This window comes from Pseudophryne corroboree (genome assembly GCF_028390025.1).
Source record: "Pseudophryne corroboree isolate aPseCor3 chromosome 3 unlocalized genomic scaffold, aPseCor3.hap2 SUPER_3_unloc_11, whole genome shotgun sequence".
Lineage (NCBI taxonomy): Eukaryota > Metazoa > Chordata > Amphibia > Anura > Myobatrachidae > Pseudophryne > Pseudophryne corroboree.
This window is the reverse complement of record NW_026967499.1, coordinates 515,579-536,860: the sequence shown is the minus strand read 5'-3', so window position 1 is coordinate 536,860 and position 21,282 is coordinate 515,579.

Sequence of the window (21,282 nt, the reverse complement as noted above, 5' to 3'; positions counted from 1 at the left end):
AAGGTCCAACCTGTGAAGCTATCAAACCAGGAACTGTACCAGTAACTATAAAACAGTACCCCTTGAACAAGGAACAGACAGCAGCCATAGGAGTACAGATCAAAGATATGCTTGCACATGATGGACAGCGATATTGCTGGACAAGACTTTCTCAAGGAAGAGCTACAAGCCCATCAGAGTTCACAGAAGCCATGGCCACAGTCTTGAAGAAATGGGCACCTGAGTATCCAGAAGAGACAATATCATTGTTAAAGTTTCTTGCAGATAAAGACTGCTGAGTGACACAAGCCAAGCTGAAAGAAGGTGATATTCCTAGGACACTGCATTTCTCAAGGAACATGCCACCTTAGAACAGAAAGAATAAAAGTTATACTGAATGCTCCAAATCCACAGACCTTAACACAGAAAAGAGTCTTTCTAGGTTTGGTGTCCTATGTCAGAGACTGGATACCAGTAGCTTCAGCCCTTATGCAACAACTGTATAATGCCAAGAAGACTGCTACAAACTCCCAAGAAGAGCAAGAGACACAGTGGGTGGCTGTTAAACAGATGAAGGAAGCCATATGTTCAGCTCCAGCCCTGGGACTCCCAGACTACACAAAGCCTTTTACCTTGTTCTGCCATGAACATAGGGGACATGCAACAGGAGTCCTGACACAGGAGGTCGCTTATTATTCAGCAGTGCTGGATGGAGTGATGCTAGGATCACCAACCTGCATAAGGTCAGTAGCAGCTGCAGCCATCCTAAAGGACAAATGTGCAGATGTTGTGTTAGATCATCCACTTACCATACAAGTTCCACATGCAGTCACAGAAATACTGCAACAGGCATCTACAAGACATCTCAGAACAGCAGGGCTGACAAAATATGAAGTAGCCCTTCTATCAGCAAGCAACCTTACTATTAAGAGATGTACCACTCTCAACCCTGTAACTTTACTACCTCTTAAAGATGAACCTGACGGTTCAAAAGGAGGGAAGGATGAAGAAGTACAGCCAGAGGAAAGAACAGAACCATACCCGGAAAAAGAACATGACTGTATAGCCCTCATGGAGGAAGAAATACAGCCAGATTGGAAGATTGATGACAGACCGATACATAATACAACATTTTTATTTTTCACTGATGGTTCTAGTTATTATGTTCAAGGATACAGGGTGGCGGGGTATGCAATTGTTTCTCCGCATGAAGTCTGGAAGAACAGAAGTTTCCTTACAGCAGCAGGTAAACTTATAAAGAATGGACATCTAATACAAAGACTGACAAGAGCATTGAAACTGCCCAAACAAATGGCAGTCATAAAGACCAAAGCACATACTAAGGAAGAAACAGAAGAAAGCAAGGGTAATGCATATGCAGATGCAGAAGCAAGGAAAGCAGCCCTAAAGAACAAACATGAACCAGCCATTTATGTTCAGAAAGAAGCAGAAGAAGTGAACATAAAGACTCTCATCAAGCTGCAAGAATAAGCAAAAGCAGAACACAAGACATGGGAAAAGATGGGAGCCAAAGCAACCTGTTTAGGTTTATGGAAGAATGAAGATAAATGGTGCTTACCAAGAGCACTATACCCACCTATGCTACATGTATCCCATAGATCAGATCACAAGGGAAGAGAACAAATGACTAGACTGGTACAGGACCATTGGGTAGCACCAGGATTTTATGTGGCAGCAAAGAACTTTACAGACCAATGCTGGATATGTGCAGAGAAAAATCCAGGAAGAAGAACAAGAACAAGCCTTGGACAGACACCACAAGCTTATTTTCCTTTCCAGAGACTACAAATTGACTATATACAGATGCCAAAGCATGGAACATATGAATATGTTCTAACCTACACAGACATTTTTAGCAGATGGCCAGAGGCGGGTCCGGTAGCAAAAGCAAATGCTATCTCTACTGCAAGGAAAATAATAGCAGAAATAGTGTGCAGATTTGGGGTTCCAGAAGTAATAGAACGTCTGAATGGGTCCCTAAAGCTTAAAATACAAAAGGCCATGCAAGAGACAGGGAAAGCATAGGTAGAGTGCTTGCCCTTAGCATTGTTTGCAGTTAGAACACCACCAGGCAAGGAAACAGGGTACTCACCTTATGAAATGTTATTTGGGACAAAACCCAAGACAGGGAGTTATTTGCCCTAGCAACTGCAGCATAAACATGGAAATATGACAGAGTATATAAAGCAGTTGAATGAACACCTAACTGAAATACATTCTCAAGTTTTATCTTCAGGACCTGAAAGAGCTGATCTTGAACCACACAGCATCCTGATTGGCGATTGGGTCTACCTAAAACGACACGTGAGAGGAGCACTCGAGCCCAGATATGATGGTCCTTTCCAAGTGTTGCTAGTGACCCCCACCTCGGTGAAACTCGAGGGTCGAGATTCGTGGGTGCAGGCATCGCACTGCAAGAAGACCAAGATCACTATTAAACCCCCAGGAAAGTAATAAACTATGAATTTACTTGGACCTAAGCATAATAGGTCCCTGTGGGGGGTTATTTGGGATCCGCAATGTTGGTTGTTGCAATTGTATTTACTGTACATTTGGTAAAAACGCCTGTAAGTCAAGGCCCTACTCCAGCCCCTGAGATAAGTACGGAAAAATACCCTGTAACCATGAATAAATACCCCTGAAGTGTAAAAAAGACATTCAGTGTGGCCAATACCACCATGTGCAAAAATGGAAGGCAGGGATAAATGTTTGTGTGAGTGTGGACAGGAACCAATGGAAAAAGCAATGGAATGACAGATTAAATGTAAATTTGATTACAATACATGGGGAAAATACTTTGCAAAGGTACAGACATGTTGGAAGTGTTACCCAGAAAACAGTTTGAAATGGTCATGTATGACTGGATGTTGGACAAGGCCCTCCCTGCATAAGAGTAACAAATGGGCATGGCTGTTAGAAGCCAGGCATAGGAGAGACAGGAGGGCAGTAAGCAAAAATGCTGGAAATAGAAGATATAAAACAGCAGTTTGTGAGAAAGGTGGAGGAATCATCATGGACATGGGGAGACTGGAATTTTGGATAGTTAAACCGTGCAATTTGGTTAAAGGGGATTGGAGGATGGTTAATAGGCATTGTTCTCCTAATTGCAAAAGTAGCTGGAGTATGTTTATTGGTTTATGTACTCATACGTATTATTCTCTGTTGTATTTCATGCACTTCGAAAAAAGTAAAACGCAAGATAAACAAAAAGAGACCTGCTAAATACGTAAGATTCGAGCATACAGAGGAAATGGATGAACGTGACCAAGATGAATATGATGATATTGAATCACGTAATGACAGACCACCCGTCTACAAAAATGGAAGCAATCAAAAAAAAGACTGTAAAAAAGACTCTTATGCATTTATGCCTTGTGACTATTTTGTCTGTACGGGATGGTTATTACCCTCCCCTGGCAATAGGCCTAGGGAGACAGACGTACTTGACCAGGTCATCGCCTGACCTGCTCGGCGAAGTAGGGTAGCGAGGTATAGTGTGATGTCTTTTTGAGAATCAAAAGGAGGGAAAATGAGGAAGGTAGATGGGCAAGCATTAGTATGATTCTGCAATAAAGCCAATGTCACTCCATTTTGTTATATACAATAGATTATAAGCTTACTTTAGTATTAAGATATTGAGATGTTTAAAATATGCCTGGAAGAAGGAAAATTACAGTTGGCTGAAAGGAAACAAAAATTAGAAGTTGTGGCAAGGCTTCTGAGAAATGGAGAAATAAAAGGAAACAAGCAGGCGTTATCAGGAAAAGGACGCAATCCTGAGGTTAAGGCAATAGTTAGTGACAGTTTTAAAAAACAGGTATATATATATGTATGGATTAATAAAAGAACAGAACTCAGATTGACTACACCATGTGTGCAGTGTGTGGTCATTTGATATCTCCAGCTGGCTGCATGGCACGTATATTTTATTCACAGGTTCTGAATGCAAAAGACAGGCTGTTGTTGGAGTCCTCTCAGAGAAGGCTGAGGCTAAAGGAGGTTTACCTCCAACATTACCTGGCTGTGACCGGATCATGGGGAGAAGGTAAGGCATCGGTTCTGCTTAGAGGGGGAACACGGACACAGCCGCACTGTTTTAGAGACTACCAGTCACTGACGCAGCTGCCACCTAGGGTGCACCGTGCTAGGCCTTCAGGATCATAGGCTCCAGAGGTAGTATGAGGCCACCATCCCTGGGATTGATGTCAGCTGTGGTGAGTCAGACGCTCCCCTGCTCACCCCTCCCATGAACCATTTTCCGGCTTCCATCTGAGACACTGTGTATCTAAAAGGACCCAGTCGCAGCATAGGCGGCTGTGTGACTGGTGCGGCTTTGTTCACTTGGGCATCTGTGTTCAATGTAGGTTCACGGGGCGAGTGTGTACACTATTAGTGTCTGGATCCACTCAGCGGTCGCTAACGTATTGATCGGTCCTGGAAGTGAGGTCAGTCTCGTCGTATCCCACTCTACTGAGCACGGGTAATACAGCACTAAGTCTCTATCTACCTTTTGAGTATGAATAGTTGGATAAGTGCCGGATGCATACGAGTCTAATAATTATTACTGTTGTTTCTTTTGCTATGCGTCTGAATACGGTTAAACTCCTATATAAGGTAATAGTTACATAGTTACATAATTAGTGAGGTTGAAAAGAGACAAAATGCCCATCGGGTTCAACCTGTATTCTGTGATCAGCTGATCATATTATAATGTACCTGCTGATGTAATGCTTAGTACCAATTGACAACAATGACTCTTACCACTCCCAGATTAATGTCACTGTGTTAAATGCTATAACCCTGGATACCCTTTGCAGTTAGAAATTTGTCTAATCGGTTTTTAAATACATTTACAGAGTCTGCCATTACTATCTTCTCCGGCAGGGAGTTTCACATTTTTATTGCCCTTACCGTGAAGAACCCTTTCCTACGTTGTATACGGAAGCCTTTCCTCGTACTCCAGTGTCTCTAACCCTTTAATCAGTTTAGTAGCCCGCCTTTGAACCCTTTCTAATTCTCCTAAATCTTTTTTATAATATGGTGCCCAGAACTGAACACAATATTCCAGGTGCGGACACACCAATGATTTGTACAGTGGCAGGATTACATCCTCGTCCTTGGTCTCAATGCCCCGTTTTATGCATGCAAGCACTTTACTTGCCTTTTTTTGCAGCATTTTGACATTGTGCACTGATGAGCCTATTATCCATGAGCTCCCCCAAATCTATTTCCACCACAGTTACCCCTATTATTTCCCCATTTAGAGTGTACGCTGCTTGTGTGTTTTTTTGTCCCAAAATGCATAAGTTTGCATTTTTCTATATTGAACCTCATTCCCCATTTAGACACCCAGGCTTCAAGTTTAAATAAGTCATTTTGTAGAGACTCCAAATCGCGATCTGAATTACCTTACACAGCTTAGTATCATCCACAAAGATTGACACTGTGCTTTCCAAGCGTATTCCTAGATCGTTGATAAATATATTGGACAGTAGCGGGCCAAGTATGGACCCTTGTGGTATTCCACTAACTACTGGTGCCCAGCTGGAGAACATCCTGTTGCCCATTTCTCGTTTTACTCTGTTATCCAGCCAATTACCTATCCATGTACAAATAGTATATCCTAGACCAAGTTCCCTTAATTTGATGATCAGTCTCCTGTGAGGCACTGTATCGAAGGCTTTTGCAAAATCTAAATACACCACATCCACAGCTTTTCCCTGATCAAGATTCTCGCTCACTTCCTCGTAGAAGCTAATTAAGTTAGTTTGACATGATCTGTCCCTTACAAACCCATGCTGACTTTTGCTAATAATCTTATTAACCTGCAGATAATCCTTTATGCTATCCCTCAAGAAACCTTCCAATATTTTGCCCACTATAGAGGTTAAGCTAACTGGTCTATAGTTACAAGGATTATTTTTAGTTTCCTTTTTTAATAATGGCACTACCTCCACTATGCACCAATCCTTAGGTACCTTGCCTGATCTGTTTGAACTGTGGATTATCAAGTATAGGGGTTTTGCTAGCTATGACCTAAGCTCCGTAATAACCCTCGGATGAAAACCATCTGGGCCTGGTGATTTATTATTCTTTATTTTGCTTAGTCTCTCAAGGACAACAAGTATCCAGCCAAGAGTCATTACCTTCACTATCTTTATGCACTACTTTCTCTGACTGATCCTCCCTGGTGAATACTGAGGAAAAGAATTGTTCAGTATTTCCACTTTTATTTTATCATCGTTTATCAAAGCTCCCAATTCATCTTTTAATGGGCCTACATTCTCCTTCTTTAACCTTTTACTGTTTATGTATTTATAAAACGGTTTAGATACACAGAGGGCGAATGGCGCTCGTGTATCTGGATATTTTTGTTTGGGCTGCAACCTATGGTTGAAGCACCTCCAAAAAATACTTCACTACGGTAATGTTAACAAAAGGTTTTCATAGGTGCGCCTGATGTGTGAAGTATATGTAACAAATGGTTTAATGCCTTAAACACTGAGCAGTCAGAAACCTTAAACTAATAAATAAATAGCAATATAGAGAAATGGGATGAAGAAAAAATGTCTTTATTTATAAAGAAATTTATGAAGAAAATTAAAATAAAATATTCGTGTGGAAAAAAATGGGAGGAAAAAAAGTTCCGGGGGAGGGGAGGATGAAAAACAAAGCAGTACTGATTAATTTGTGGTCAAGGTATATGTTGTTTCACAAGTTGCTGGTCACTCCGGAATGGTGGCGTCCCACCTCTGGGTGAATCATGAAATGTGTGCAAAAAATGAAAGTCCAAAGCTTTAAGTAAATTAGTATAAAGTTAATAATAATGAAAATTGTCTTAAGATCCGGAAAAGGTGAAAAAACGAAAAAATGAGAAAAATAATTTTGGGGTACCCTGGATTGCCGCTGGCGATAAGGGTCGGGGTGTGGTGAGTGCTAGGTAATTAGGACTCCTGGACAGGCTGTGCCCCTCTATAACCCGGTCCACCCCGCTGTCGCTATAAGAGCGCAGCACGGTGCCCTGGCAAGAGGAGAACAGTCGTGAGTCTTGGAGAGGGAGGTAGGGGCTGCTTCTAGCACAGTTAGTGCTGTCCGCCGCGCCTTCTCCTCTCCTACAGGGTCCCTTACCTTATCGCTCCTGCTCCGTCTCCTCGTTCCTCCGCCAGCGGTCTTTTCCGTCTCGGCCGCGGCCCGGCGATCTCCTTCACTTCCGGGTTGGGTCACGTGACCAGTCTCGGGTGCCTCTGGGTCCCGTCTGTTTCTCGTCGTCCTCTTGTTCTCTCTTTCCTCCGTCTTGGGTTTCACGCTCTGTCAGTTGGATGATTGAATTAAACAGTGTAAAAAAGCGGTGTGTGCTCCAACGCGTATCGGCCGGTATTGGCCTTCGTCAGGGAGTCTGTTTCCGCCATCTTTAGTGTGGGCTTTTTATGCCCACATCCAGCGGGAGTGGTTTTGGTTAATTGTTCCTGATTGGGGACACATGGAAAAGGGGAGGGGCGAGTTGATTGAATAAAAAAACTTGCAGGATATTGCTGGTGAGTAAAGGAGGAATTAATATACGGGGAATAAGTAAATGGAAAAAAATGATAATAATAAAAATAAAAATAAAAATAAAAATAAATAATAAAGATAAAATTAAAAATAAAATAATAATAATAAAAATAAAAAATAAAATAAAATAAAAAAATATAAGTAGGAACATTTCTTTGTGTTCCTAATTATGTACGTGTTAAGTCCTAATAGTATACACAAAACAGTACAAGTGGTTAGATAATGAAAAGGATAGTGAAGATACTTTTGAACTATAGTATGTGCAAGCGTGAAGAGCGCTAATACTAATATTCATAAGCTGGTAATATTATTGATAAAAGAGAATAGTAAACAATATTGATATTATTAAAGTAAAAATTGATAATAATAAAGATAGGGTAATATTGTCAGGACATTAATTGCGCTATACTTAAAAAAGTAAATGGTATAGTTATGCAAGATAATTAATTGGTGGTCTGTATTCTTCATGATTTAAGGTTATATTGCTTATAATGCGCATGAAGTTGTTTTAGGTGGGCATTTTTATGGACTTAGTGGTTAAATGATTTCTCCTATATGTGAAAGTGGAGTAGTCTTCACGTACTGTGTGTGGTCTATTGCTTCTCCTTTGTGTACAATATCGTCATTTGCCTGTGATAATGGTCCTTACCTCATTGTCTAAATTTAGCCCGTGCGGTTTTAAGGTTTTTAAGGTGAACATCCATTTGAGCTCTTCCTTGTTTATTGTCCTGAAAAAGTCACCCCCTCTCCAATTCTGTTTCACCATTTTTATTCCTGTCAATTTCATCCCTTCTGGGTTCTGTTTATGTTCTTCTCTAAAATGGTTAGAGAGACTGTGTGTTTCTAGGCCTTTTTTTATGTTCCTAATATGTTCTGAAGTTCTGGTTTTCAGGGGTCTTGTTGTCCTCCCTATATATTGTAGGTGACAAGGGCACTCGATAAGATAAATGACACCCTTGGATTGGCATGATATATGTTCCTGAATTTCAAATGTTTCTTGTGTGACATTCGATTGAAAGTTTGTGGTGCATTTGGTGGAAACGTGGTTCATTTTACAATATTGGCAAGAGTTGCAATGGAAGAATCCTTTACTTAAAGTAGTACCTAAAATGGTGGTCTGTACCGTCTCTTTCTTGTGCAAATGGCTGTGTGTTATTTTAGACTTGAGGTTGGGTGCCTTCCTATAAATTACCTTTGGTTTGGCGGGTAATATGTCCCCTAAAGTTTCATCTTGTAGAAGGATGTGCCAATGGTCTTGAATGATTTTTTCCAGTTTTTTATTCTTGTTGTTGTATTGTGTTTGAAATGTTACCTTCCAATCTTTCATCTGTTCTTTTTTGTTGTTTTTGTCTTTGTATGTCAGGAGTGTCCCTCTTTCTAGTTCCCCGACTTTCTTTAAGTCTTCATCTAATCTGTCTTCCTTATACCCTTTCTTAAGGAATTGGGTCTTCATTTCGTTTGCCTGAGTCTGGTAGTCTTCTATCTTTGTGCAATTTCTCCTAACCCTCTTAAATTGGCCCGAAGGGATGTTACGTAGCCAATTGGGGTGGTGTCCACTGGTAGTTAAGATATAGCTATTTACGTCTACACTTTTTTGGAAAGTTTTAGTATTAATGGTGGTCCCTTCTATGAACACGGTGATGTCTAAAAAATTAACCGAAGTCCTGCTGTAGTTAGTCGTGAATACCAGATTGTTGGTGTTTGCATTAATGTATTCAAGAAAGTCTGACAGTCGTTCCTCAGTGCCCTGCCATATGAAGATTATATCGTCAATATACCTCCGCCATAGGACCAGGTCCGCCCCGAAATCATGCCCACCCCAGATGTAGTCATCCTCCCACCTACTCATGAAGAGGTTGGCATAACTCGGGGCGAACCTAGTCCCCATAGCGGTGCCAGTGGTCTGTCTGTAGAATGTTTCTTCAAACCAGAAATAGTTATGTTGTAGGATGAATCTCACGCAGTCTAGTAAGAAGTTGGTCTGTGTTCTTTCTATTGACGAGTCTCTTTCAAGGAAGTACTGTAATGCTTCTAGTCCCTGTGATTGATTGATTACGGTGTATAGTGATGTTATGTCACTAGTACATAACCAGAAGTTATCTGACCATGTCATGTTATCCAATGTTTTAATGATATCTGTGGTGTCCCTGATGTATGATTTTTGTGTCTGTACATATGGCTGCAAGAAGGTATCAATGTATTGTGATAGGTTTGATGTGAGTGATCCTATCCCGGATATTATTGGGCGGCCTGGTGGTTTTGTCTGATTTTTGTGTATCTTAGGTAAATAGTAGAACACTGGTATGATGGGATTTTTTGTATCTAAAAAACCATGTTCCTTCTTAGTCAGTATTCCTTTTTCTAAACCTTGCGTGAGTAAGTGTTCTAAAGTTTTCTTGTAGTTGGTGGTGGGATCATGTTTGAGGGTTTCGTATGTACCCGTGTCCCCCAATATTCTGAGAGACTCTGTTATATAGTCACTTTTGTCCAGAATGACAATCCCCCCTCCCTTATCCGCTGATTTGATTACTAGATTCTTGTTATCTGTCAGTTCTTTCAGTGCCCCTTGTTCTTGAGTATTGAGGTTGTAATTGATTTGTTTCGTGTCTATTTTGTCCAGATCTCTGGTGACTAATTTTTCAAAAGTGTCAATCAAGGAGCCTCTCATATGTTGTGGGTAAAAGGTTGATGTTGGTCTCAAATCTGAATGTTTGAATGCGTCCTTGTTTTGATTGTATTCTGGATTCGTAGTGGTGTTGCTGTAGTACTTAGCAAGTGTCAATTTGCGTGTAAACCTATGCAGGTCTAAATAAGTTTCAAATTTGTTGAGTTTCTTTGTTGGGGCAAACTTAAGTCCCTTGTTTAACAACGTTATGTGTGAGTTTTTTAATGAGGTGGTGCTGAGATTGAAGATCCCTGTTTGGTCTATTCCTGTGGGTTGTGTCTTTTTTGTTGTCTGCCTCCCTCTTCTTCCTCTGGCTCCTCTTCTAGTTCTTCTAACTTCCTTTTGTTTGGTGTAGTCTGTTTCTGATCGCAGGTCTTCAGGCCTGCAATTTTTCCTAAAAAAACCCCTGCACATCCTGTCTGGTCTAATACTGGTAGTGTAGAGATTTTTGTTCCCTGATTTAGGGAAGTGGATGCTTCCTCAAAGTCTGCTGAAACCTGAAACCCTCTTTCTAGTGAAAAGCGTGCCAGATTTTCGTAGTCAGTTTCGTCGCTCAAACTATAAGTAGAAAATTCTGTGTCTTGTGTTGTGTCTAAATCCTCTTGTTGTTCACCATTAACATGTAATGTCCGTCCTAAGTTATCTTTTGCTGTCTTGCTATGTATCCTGGTCATGTACTGCTGATATGTCAGGTTAAGTTTTTTATATAGAGGTGTTTTGTTGCTTAGGGCTGGGCTACACCTTAGTAGGGCCTTTTTAGGTGTTTTGATTGTCTTGTTAAATTGGGGTACTTTCTTTAGAAGCTTAATGTTTGTCTTTCCTTTCTTCCCCTTACCTATCTTGTCTCTTAAAATTTTGGACTTTTTTGTTGCTATAATTTCTTCCTCAATTTTCCTCAGTCTTTTGTGTGTTATCTCTTCAAGTTGTCTGAATTCATTGTCTTCTTTGTGTACTCCTAAAGATGATTGTAGAGTCTCTATTTCTGCCTCTAGTGTTGTCAGTTCGTTCTTGTGAGTCTCTAGGATAAGTTTTATAAGTTGTTTGGAACAGTCATGCAGGATGGAGTCCCATTTGTCTCTAAATGTAGGGTTGCTGTTGTTTTGTGTGGGGACTTTTTTAATTTTAAGACCTTTGGGGATTAGGTCATTCTCTAGGTACCATTCTAGTGATTCTCTGTCCCACCATACCTTGGATTCCCTAGCCACTAATTTCTCTAATCTGAGGAAAATGTCACAGAATTTGTTCACGGTCTCGTGCGTCTCTGTAGTGTGTGTGAGTTGTGAAAATACCAGGCTGGCTCTAGTAGCTCTACCTGCGCGGTGGTCTAAAATACCCATAAACAGAGCTAGCCAATTCAGGAGGTTTTAAACACTGAAATATATACACAGAGGGCGAATGGCGCTCGTGTATCTGGATATTTTTGTTTGGGCTGCAACCTATGGTTGAAGCACCTCCAAAAAATACTTCACTACGGTAATGTTAACAAAAGGTTTTCATAGGTGCGCCTGATGTGTGAAGTATATGTAACAAATGGTTTAATGCCTTAAACACTGAGCAGTCAGAAACCTTAAACTAATAAATAAATAGCAATATAGAGAAATGGGATGAAGAAAAAATGTCTTTATTTATAAAGAAATTTATGAAGAAAATTAAAATAAAATATTCGTGTGGAAAAAAATGGGAGGAAAAAAAGTTCCGGGGGAGGGGAGGATGAAAAACAAAGCAGTACTGATTAATTTGTGGTCAAGGTATATGTTGTTTCACAAGTTGCTGGTCACTCCGGAATGGTGGCGTCCCACCTCTGGGTGAATCATGAAATGTGTGCAAAAAATGAAAGTCCAAAGCTTTAAGTAAATTAGTATAAAGTTAATAATAATGAAAATTGTCTTAAGATCCGGAAAAGGTGAAAAAACGAAAAAATGAGAAAAATAATTTTGGGGTACCCTGGATTGCCGCTGGCGATAAGGGTCGGGGTGTGGTGAGTGCTAGGTAATTAGGACTCCTGGACAGGCTGTGCCCCTCTATAACCCGGTCCACCCCGCTGTCGCTATAAGAGCGCAGCACGGTGCCCTGGCAAGAGGAGAACAGTCGTGAGTCTTGGAGAGGGAGGTAGGGGCTGCTTCTAGCACAGTTAGTGCTGTCCGCCGCGCCTTCTCCTCTCCTACAGGGTCCCTTACCTTATCGCTCCTGCTCCGTCTCCTCGTTCCTCCGCCAGCGGTCTTTTCCGTCTCGGCCGCGGCCCGGCGATCTCCTTCACTTCCGGGTTGGGTCACGTGACCAGTCTCGGGTGCCTCTGGGTCCCGTCTGTTTCTCGTCGTCCTTACCTCATTGTCTAAATTTAGCCCGTGCGGTTTTAAGGTTTTTAAGGTGAACATCCATTTGAGCTCTTCCTTGTTTATTGTCCTGAAAAAGTCACCCCCTCTCCAATTCTGTTTCACCATTTTTATTCCTGTCAATTTCATCCCTTCTGGGTTCTGTTTATGTTCTTCTCTAAAATGGTTAGAGAGACTGTGTGTTTCTAGGCCTTTTTTTATGTTCCTAATATGTTCTGAAGTTCTGGTTTTCAGGGGTCTTGTTGTCCTCCCTATATATTGTAGGTGACAAGGGCACTCGATAAGATAAACTGACAGAGCGTGAAACCCAAGACGGAGGAAAGAGAGAACAAGAGGACGACGAGAAACAGACGGGACCCAGAGGCACCCGAGACTGGTCACGTGACCCAACCCGGAAGTGAAGGAGATCGCCGGGCCGCGGCCGAGACGGAAAAGACCGCTGGCGGAGGAACGAGGAGACGGAGCAGGAGCGATAAGGTAAGGGACCCTGTAGGAGAGGAGAAGGCGCGGCGGACAGCACTAACTGTGCTAGAAGCAGCCCCTACCTCCCTCTCCAAGACTCACGACTGTTCTCCTCTTGCCAGGGCACCGTGCTGCGCTCTTATAGCGACAGCGGGGTGGACCGGGTTATAGAGGGGCACAGCCTGTCCAGGAGTCCTAATTACCTAGCACTCACCACACCCCGACCCTTATCGCCAGCGGCAATCCAGGGTACCCCAAAATTATTTTTCTCATTTTTTCGTTTTTTCACCTTTTCCGGATCTTAAGACAATTTTCATTATTATTAACTTTATACTAATTTACTTAAAGCTTTGGACTTTCATTTTTTGCACACATTTCATGATTCACCCAGAGGTGGGACGCCACCATTCCGGAGTGACCAGCAACTTGTGAAACAACATATACCTTGACCACAAATTAATCAGTACTGCTTTGTTTTTCATCCTCCCCTCCCCCGGAACTTTTTTTCCTCCCATTTTTTTCCACACGAATATTTTATTTTAATTTTCTTCATAAATTTCTTTATAAATAAAGACATTTTTTCTTCATCCCATTTCTCTATATTGCTATTTATTTATTAGTTTAAGGTTTCTGACTGCTCAGTGTTTAAGGCATTAAACCATTTGTTACATATACTTCACACATCAGGCGCACCTATGAAAACCTTTTGTTAACATTACCGTAGTGAAGTATTTTTTGGAGGTGCTTCAACCATAGGTTGCAGCCCAAACAAAAATATCCAGATACACGAGCGCCATTCGCCCTCTGTGTATATATTTCAGTGTTTAAAACCTCCTGAATTGGCTAGCTCTGTTTATGGGTATTTTAGACCACCGCGCAGGTAGAGCTACTAGAGCCAGCCTGGTATTTTCACAACTCACACACACTACAGAGACGCACGAGACCGTGAACAAATTCTGTGACATTTTCCTCAGATTAGAGAAATTAGTGGCTAGGGAATCCAAGGTATGGTGGGACAGAGAATCACTAGAATGGTACCTAGAGAATGACCTAATCCCCAAAGGTCTTAAAATTAAAAAAGTCCCCACACAAAACAACAGCAACCCTACATTTAGAGACAAATGGGACTCCATCCTGCATGACTGTTCCAAACAACTTATAAAACTTATCCTAGAGACTCACAAGAACGAACTGACAACACTAGAGGCAGAAATAGAGACTCTACAATCATCTTTAGGAGTACACAAAGAAGACAATGAATTCAGACAACTTGAAGAGATAACACACAAAAGACTGAGGAAAATTGAGGAAGAAATTATAGCAACAAAAAAGTCCAAAATTTTAAGAGACAAGATAGGTAAGGGGAAGAAAGGAAAGACAAACATTAAGCTTCTAAAGAAAGTACCCCAATTTAACAAGACAATCAAAACACCTAAAAAGGCCCTACTAAGGTGTAGCCCAGCCCTAAGCAACAAAACACCTCTATATAAAAAACTTAACCTGACATATCAGCAGTACATGACCAGGATACATAGCAAGACAGCAAAAGATAACTTAGGACGGACATTACATGTTAATGGTGAACAACAAGAGGATTTAGACACAACACAAGACACAGAATTTTCTACTTATAGTTTGAGCGACGAAACTGACTACGAAAATCTGGCACGCTTTTCACTAGAAAGAGGGTTTCAGGTTTCAGCAGACTTTGAGGAAGCATCCACTTCCCTAAATCAGGGAACAAAAATCTCTACACTACCAGTATTAGACCAGACAGGATGTGCAGGGGTTTTTTTAGGAAAAATTGCAGGCCTGAAGACCTGCGATCAGAAACAGACTACACCAAACAAAAGGAAGTTAGAAGAACTAGAAGAGGAGCCAGAGGAAGAAGAGGGAGGCAGACAACAAAAAAGACACAACCCACAGGAATAGACCAAACAGGGATCTTCAATCTCAGCACCACCTCATTAAAAAACTCACACATAACGTTGTTAAACAAGGGACTTAAGTTTGCCCCAACAAAGAAACTCAACAAATTTGAAACTTATTTAGACCTGCATAGGTTTACACGCAAATTGACACTTGCTAAGTACTACAGCAACACCACTACGAATCCAGAATACAATCAAAACAAGGACGCATTCAAACATTCAGATTTGAGACCAACATCAACCTTTTACCCACAACATATGAGAGGCTCCTTGATTGACACTTTTGAAAAATTAGTCACCAGAGATCTGGACAAAATAGACACGAAACAAATCAATTACAACCTCAATACTCAAGAACAAGGGGCACTGAAAGAACTGACAGATAACAAGAATCTAGTAATCAAATCAGCGGATAAGGGAGGGGGGATTGTCATTCTGGACAAAAGTGACTATATAACAGAGTCTCTCAGAATATTGGGGGACACGGGTACATACGAAACCCTCAAACATGATCCCACCACCAACTACAAGAAAACTTTAGAACACTTACTCACGCAAGGTTTAGAAAAAGGAATACTGACTAAGAAGGAACATGGTTTTTTAGATACAAAAAATCCCATCATACCAGTGTTCTACTATTTACCTAAGATACACAAAAATCAGACAAAACCACCAGGCCGCCCAATAATATCCGGGATAGGATCACTCACATCAAACCTATCACAATACATTGATACCTTCTTGCAGCCATATGTACAGACACAAAAATCATACATCAGGGACACCACAGATATCATTAAAACATTGGATAACATGACATGGTCAGATAACTTCTGGTTATGTACTAGTGACATAACATCACTATACACCGTAATCAATCAATCACAGGGACTAGAAGCATTACAGTACTTCCTTGAAAGAGACTCGTCAATAGAAAGAACACAGACCAACTTCTTACTAGACTGCGTGAGATTCATCCTACAACATAACTATTTCTGGTTTGAAGAAACATTCTACAGACAGACCACTGGCACCGCTATGGGGACTAGGTTCGCCCCGAGTTATGCCAACCTCTTCATGAGTAGGTGGGAGGATGACTACATCTGGGGTGGGCATGATTTCGGGGCGGACCTGGTCCTATGGCGGAGGTATATTGACGATATAATCTTCATATGGCAGGGCACTGAGGAACGACTGTCAGACTTTCTTGAATACATTAATGCAAACACCAACAATCTGGTATTCACGACTAACTACAGCAGGACTTCGGTTAATTTTTTAGACATCACCGTGTTCATAGAAGGGACCACCATTAATACTAAAACTTTCCAAAAAAGTGTAGACGTAAATAGCTATATCTTAACTACCAGTGGACACCACCCCAATTGGCTACGTAACATCCCTTCGGGCCAATTTAAGAGGGTTAGGAGAAATTGCACAAAGATAGAAGACTACCAGACTCAGGCAAACGAAATGAAGACCCAATTCCTTAAGAAAGGGTATAAGGAAGACAGATTAGATGAAGACTTAAAGAAAGTCGGGGAACTAGAAAGAGGGACACTCCTGACATACAAAGACAAAAACAACAAAAAAGAACAGATGAAAGATTGGAAGGTAACATTTCAAACACAATACAACAACAAGAATAAAAAACTGGAAAAAATCATTCAAGACCATTGGCACATCCTTCTACAAGATGAAACTTTAGGGGACATATTACCCGCCAAACCAAAGGTAATTTATAGGAAGGCACCCAACCTCAAGTCTAAAATAACACACAGCCATTTGCACAAGAAAGAGACGGTACAGACCACCATTTTAGGTACTACTTTAAGTAAAGGATTCTTCCATTGCAACTCTTGCCAATATTGTAAAATGAACCACGTTTCCACCAAATGCACCACAAACTTTCAATCGAATGTCACACAAGAAACATTTGAAATTCAGGAACATATATCATGCCAATCCAAGGGTGTCATTTATCTTATCGAGTGCCCTTGTCACCTACAATATATAGGGAGGACAACAAGACCCCTGAAAACCAGAACTTCAGAACATATTAGGAACATAAAAAAAGGCCTAGAAACACACAGTCTCTCTAACCATTTTAGAGAAGAACATAAACAGAACCCAGAAGGGATGAAATTGACAGGAATAAAAATGGTGAAACAGAATTGGAGAGGGGGTGACTTTTTCAGGACAATAAACAAGGAAGAGCTCAAATGGATGTTCACCTTAAAAACCTTAAAACCGCACGGGCTAAATTTAGACAATGAGGTAAGGACCATTATCACAGGCAAATGACGATATTGTACACAAAGGAGAAGCAATAGACCACACACAGTACGTGAAGACTACTCCACTTTCACATATAGGAGAAATCATTTAACCACTAAGTCCATAAAAATGCCCACCTAAAACAACTTCATGCGCATTATAAGCAATATAACCTTAAATCATGAAGAATACAGACCACCAATTAATTATCTTGCATAACTATACCATTTACTTTTTTAAGTATAGCGCAATTAATGTCCTGACAATATTACCCTATCTTTATTATTATCAATTTTTACTTTAATAATATCAATATTGTTTACTATTCTCTTTTATCAATAATATTACCAGCTTATGAATATTAGTATTAGCGCTCTTCACGCTTGCACATACTATAGTTCAAAAGTATCTTCACTATCCTTTTCATTATCTAACCACTTGTACTGTTTTGTGTATACTATTAGGACTTAACACGTACATAATTAGGAACACAAAGAAATGTTCCTACTTATATTTTTTTATTTTATTTTATTTTTTATTTTTATTATTATTATTTTATTTTTAATTTTATCTTTATTATTTATTTTTATTTTTATTTTTATTTTTATTATTATCATTTTTTTCCATTTACTTATTCCCCGTATATTAATTCCTCCTTTACTCACCAGCAATATCCTGCAAGTTTTTTTATTCAATCAACTCGCCCCTCCCCTTTTCCATGTGTCCCCAATCAGGAACAATTAACCAAAACCACTCCCGCTGGATGTGGGCATAAAAAGCCCACACTAAAGATGGCGGAAACAGACTCCCTGACGAAGGCCAATACCGGCCGATACGCGTTGGAGCACACACCGCTTTTTTACACTGTTTAATTCAATCATCCAACTGACAGAGCGTGAAACCCAAGACGGAGGAAAGAGAGAACAAGAGGACGACGAGAAACAGACGGGACCCAGAGGCACCCGAGACTGGTCACGTGACCCAACCCGGAAGTGAAGGAGATCGCCGGGCCGCGGCCGAGACGGAAAAGACCGCTGGCGGAGGAACGAGGAGACGGAGCAGGAGCGATAAGGTAAGGGACCCTGTAGGAGAGGAGAAGGCGCGGCGGACAGCACTAACTGTGCTAGAAGCAGCCCCTACCTCCCTCTCCAAGACTCACGACTGTTCTCCTCTTGCCAGGGCACCGTGCTGCGCTCTTATAGCGACAGCGGGGTGGACCGGGTTATAGAGGGGCACAGCCTGTCCAGGAGTCCTAATTACCTAGCACTCACCACACCCCGACCCTTATCGCCAGCGGCAATCCAGGGTACCCCAAAATTATTTTTCTCATTTTTTCGTTTTTTCACCTTTTCCGGATCTTAAGACAATTTTCATTATTATTAACTTTATACTAATTTACTTAAAGCTTTGGACTTTCATTTTTTGCACACATTTCATGATTCACCCAGAGGTGGGACGCCACCATTCCGGAGTGACCAGCAACTTGTGAAACAACATATACCTTGACCACAAATTAATCAGTACTGCTTTGTTTTTCATCCTCCCCTCCCCCGGAACTTTTTTTCCTCCCATTTTTTTCCACACGAATATTTTATTTTAATTTTCTTCATAAATTTCTTTATAAATAAAGACATTTTTTCTTCATCCCATTTCTCTATATTGCTATTTATTTATTAGTTTAAGGTTTCTGACTGCTCAGTGTTTAAGGCATTAAACCATTTGTTACATATACTTCACACATCAGGCGCACCTATGAAAACCTTTTGATAAAACGGTTTAGGATTGCTTTTACTCTCTATAGCGATTTGCTTTTCGTTTACAACTTTTGCTGCGATTATTACTTTATTGCATTTTTTTGCATTCCTTGTAATGCTGGAATGACTCCTCCCCTCCATTAGATTTAAATGTTTTGAAAGCACGCCTCTTTTTAACCATTGCTTCTTTGACCTCCTTATTAAGCCATATTGGTTTGTTTTTAGTACTCCTGCATTTACTGTTCATAGGAATGAATTTGTGAATATGCTCATGGGAATGAATTTGTGAATATTGCTATCAAGCAACCCTTTCAAAGCATCCCACATTTCCGTTTTGTCTTTACCATGAAACAAAACTTCCCAATCTCGTTTAGTGCCTGTCTCAGCATATTGAAATTAGCTTTTCTAAAGTTAAATGTTTTAGTTGTTCCCTTATAGCTGTTTCTTGAAACTGATGTTGAATGTGATCATATAGTGGTCACTGTTTCCCAAGATCTCCCCAACTTTAGTGTTTGATATAATGTCCACATTATTGGTAATAAAAAGGTCCAGAATAGTTTTACCTCTAGTTGGGTCCTTGACTAATTGAGTTAAGTATTGATCCTTTAATGTATTTAAGAACCTGCTGCTCCTAGTTTTTACACATGAATCGTTACTGCAATTTATATCAGGATAGTTAAAATCCCCTAACACTAGGATGTCCCCCATTCCCGCAGCTTTTTTAATTTGGTGTAAGAGTTGTTCCTCGTCATGTACACTAATATCTGGTTGCTTGTAGCACGTGCCAATGACTAGTTTCTTTGCCTCTGTGCCCGCACTTGTGATCTCACCCCATAGCGACTCCACGTTATCTCCAGCCTCCCAGAAAATACCCTCTATTAAGTTTGGTTTTAGAGATGGTTTAGGAAAGAGACATACCCCTCCTCCCCTTTTGGTAGCCCTATCCCTCATGAAAATAGAATATCCCTCCAAATTCGTGAGAGTCGTCCCACCATGTTTCCGTAATACCTATAATATCATACTGAGACTTTGATACAAGCCATTCCAATTCCCCCATTTTACCCGATAGGCTTCTTGCGTTCACAAGCATACATCTTAGCTTAGCCTCTCCATTGCCCGTTTGTTTTAGTGGTATCTTATCTATATTTACAAGTATCTTTCTAGACTTCCCCTTACTGACTGTTATTCTACTCCCTCCCTTTCCACCCCATCATGCTTAATACAGCCTTCCTCTCTACTATCTCTATCTGACCTATTAAGACTTTCTAATCCCCCCTCCCTGATGTTAGTATCCTCCCTTATGCTAAGCACATTACTTTCTATATACCGTATTGCTGAGCCATATTCGTCATTAGGTAATACATTGGGAATATCTTGGGCAATACCTGTGACAGTATTTCCGGTGTCAATACCCATGCAAATACCCTTGCCATCTGATCTTACATTCCCCCCTTCTCCACCCCCAAATTGTTCACTACCCCCATCCTTACTGCTCTCCCTAATTAACCCGTAGCTTCTAACTAAACCCTCCCCCTAGGCTCCTAGTCTAAAAGCTCCTCCAACCTTCTAACCATCCAGCACCGCTGCCCCCTCCTCATTCATGTGCAATCCATAGCGACAAAGTTGGTGCCTGACTGAGAAGTCCGCCCAGTGTTCCAGGAACATAAACCCTTCCTTCCTACACCAGTCTCTAAGTCACACATTTACCTCCCTAATCTCCCTCTGCCTCCCTGGGCTAGCGCGTGGCACTGGTAATATTTTGGAGATTACCCTAGATGTCCTTGCCTTAAGTTTCTTGCCTAAGTCCCTATAGTCTTTCTTAAGGACATCACACCTACCACTAACTTTGTCATTGGTGCCAACATGCACCAAGACCACCGGGTCTTTACCAGCCCTTCCCAACAATCTATCTATCCTGTCTGCGATGTGCCGTACCCAAGCACCCGGAAGACAACAGACTGTACGGCGATCATGGTCCCAGTAGCAGATTGCCCTGTCTTCCTGATAATAGAATCCCCTAACACCACAATCTGACTAGATACCTCACTATCTTTTTCCCATCTGTACCGGGGGGACCGCTCCTCTGGATGCTAGAGGAAACAGTCTCCTCCGGTTCCATCATTTCCTCACTGCCATCCTCAGAATCTTCATCCAATCAGGTGAATTTATTGGGGTTTGGCAGATAGGAGATGTCCTGTCTTCCCCTCCCTCTCTTTCTTCCTTCTAACTGTGACCCAGCTGTCTACCTGATCTTCCTCATCTACCAGTGATCCCCCCTGCAACTCCTCCACCATTCTATCTAAACTTTG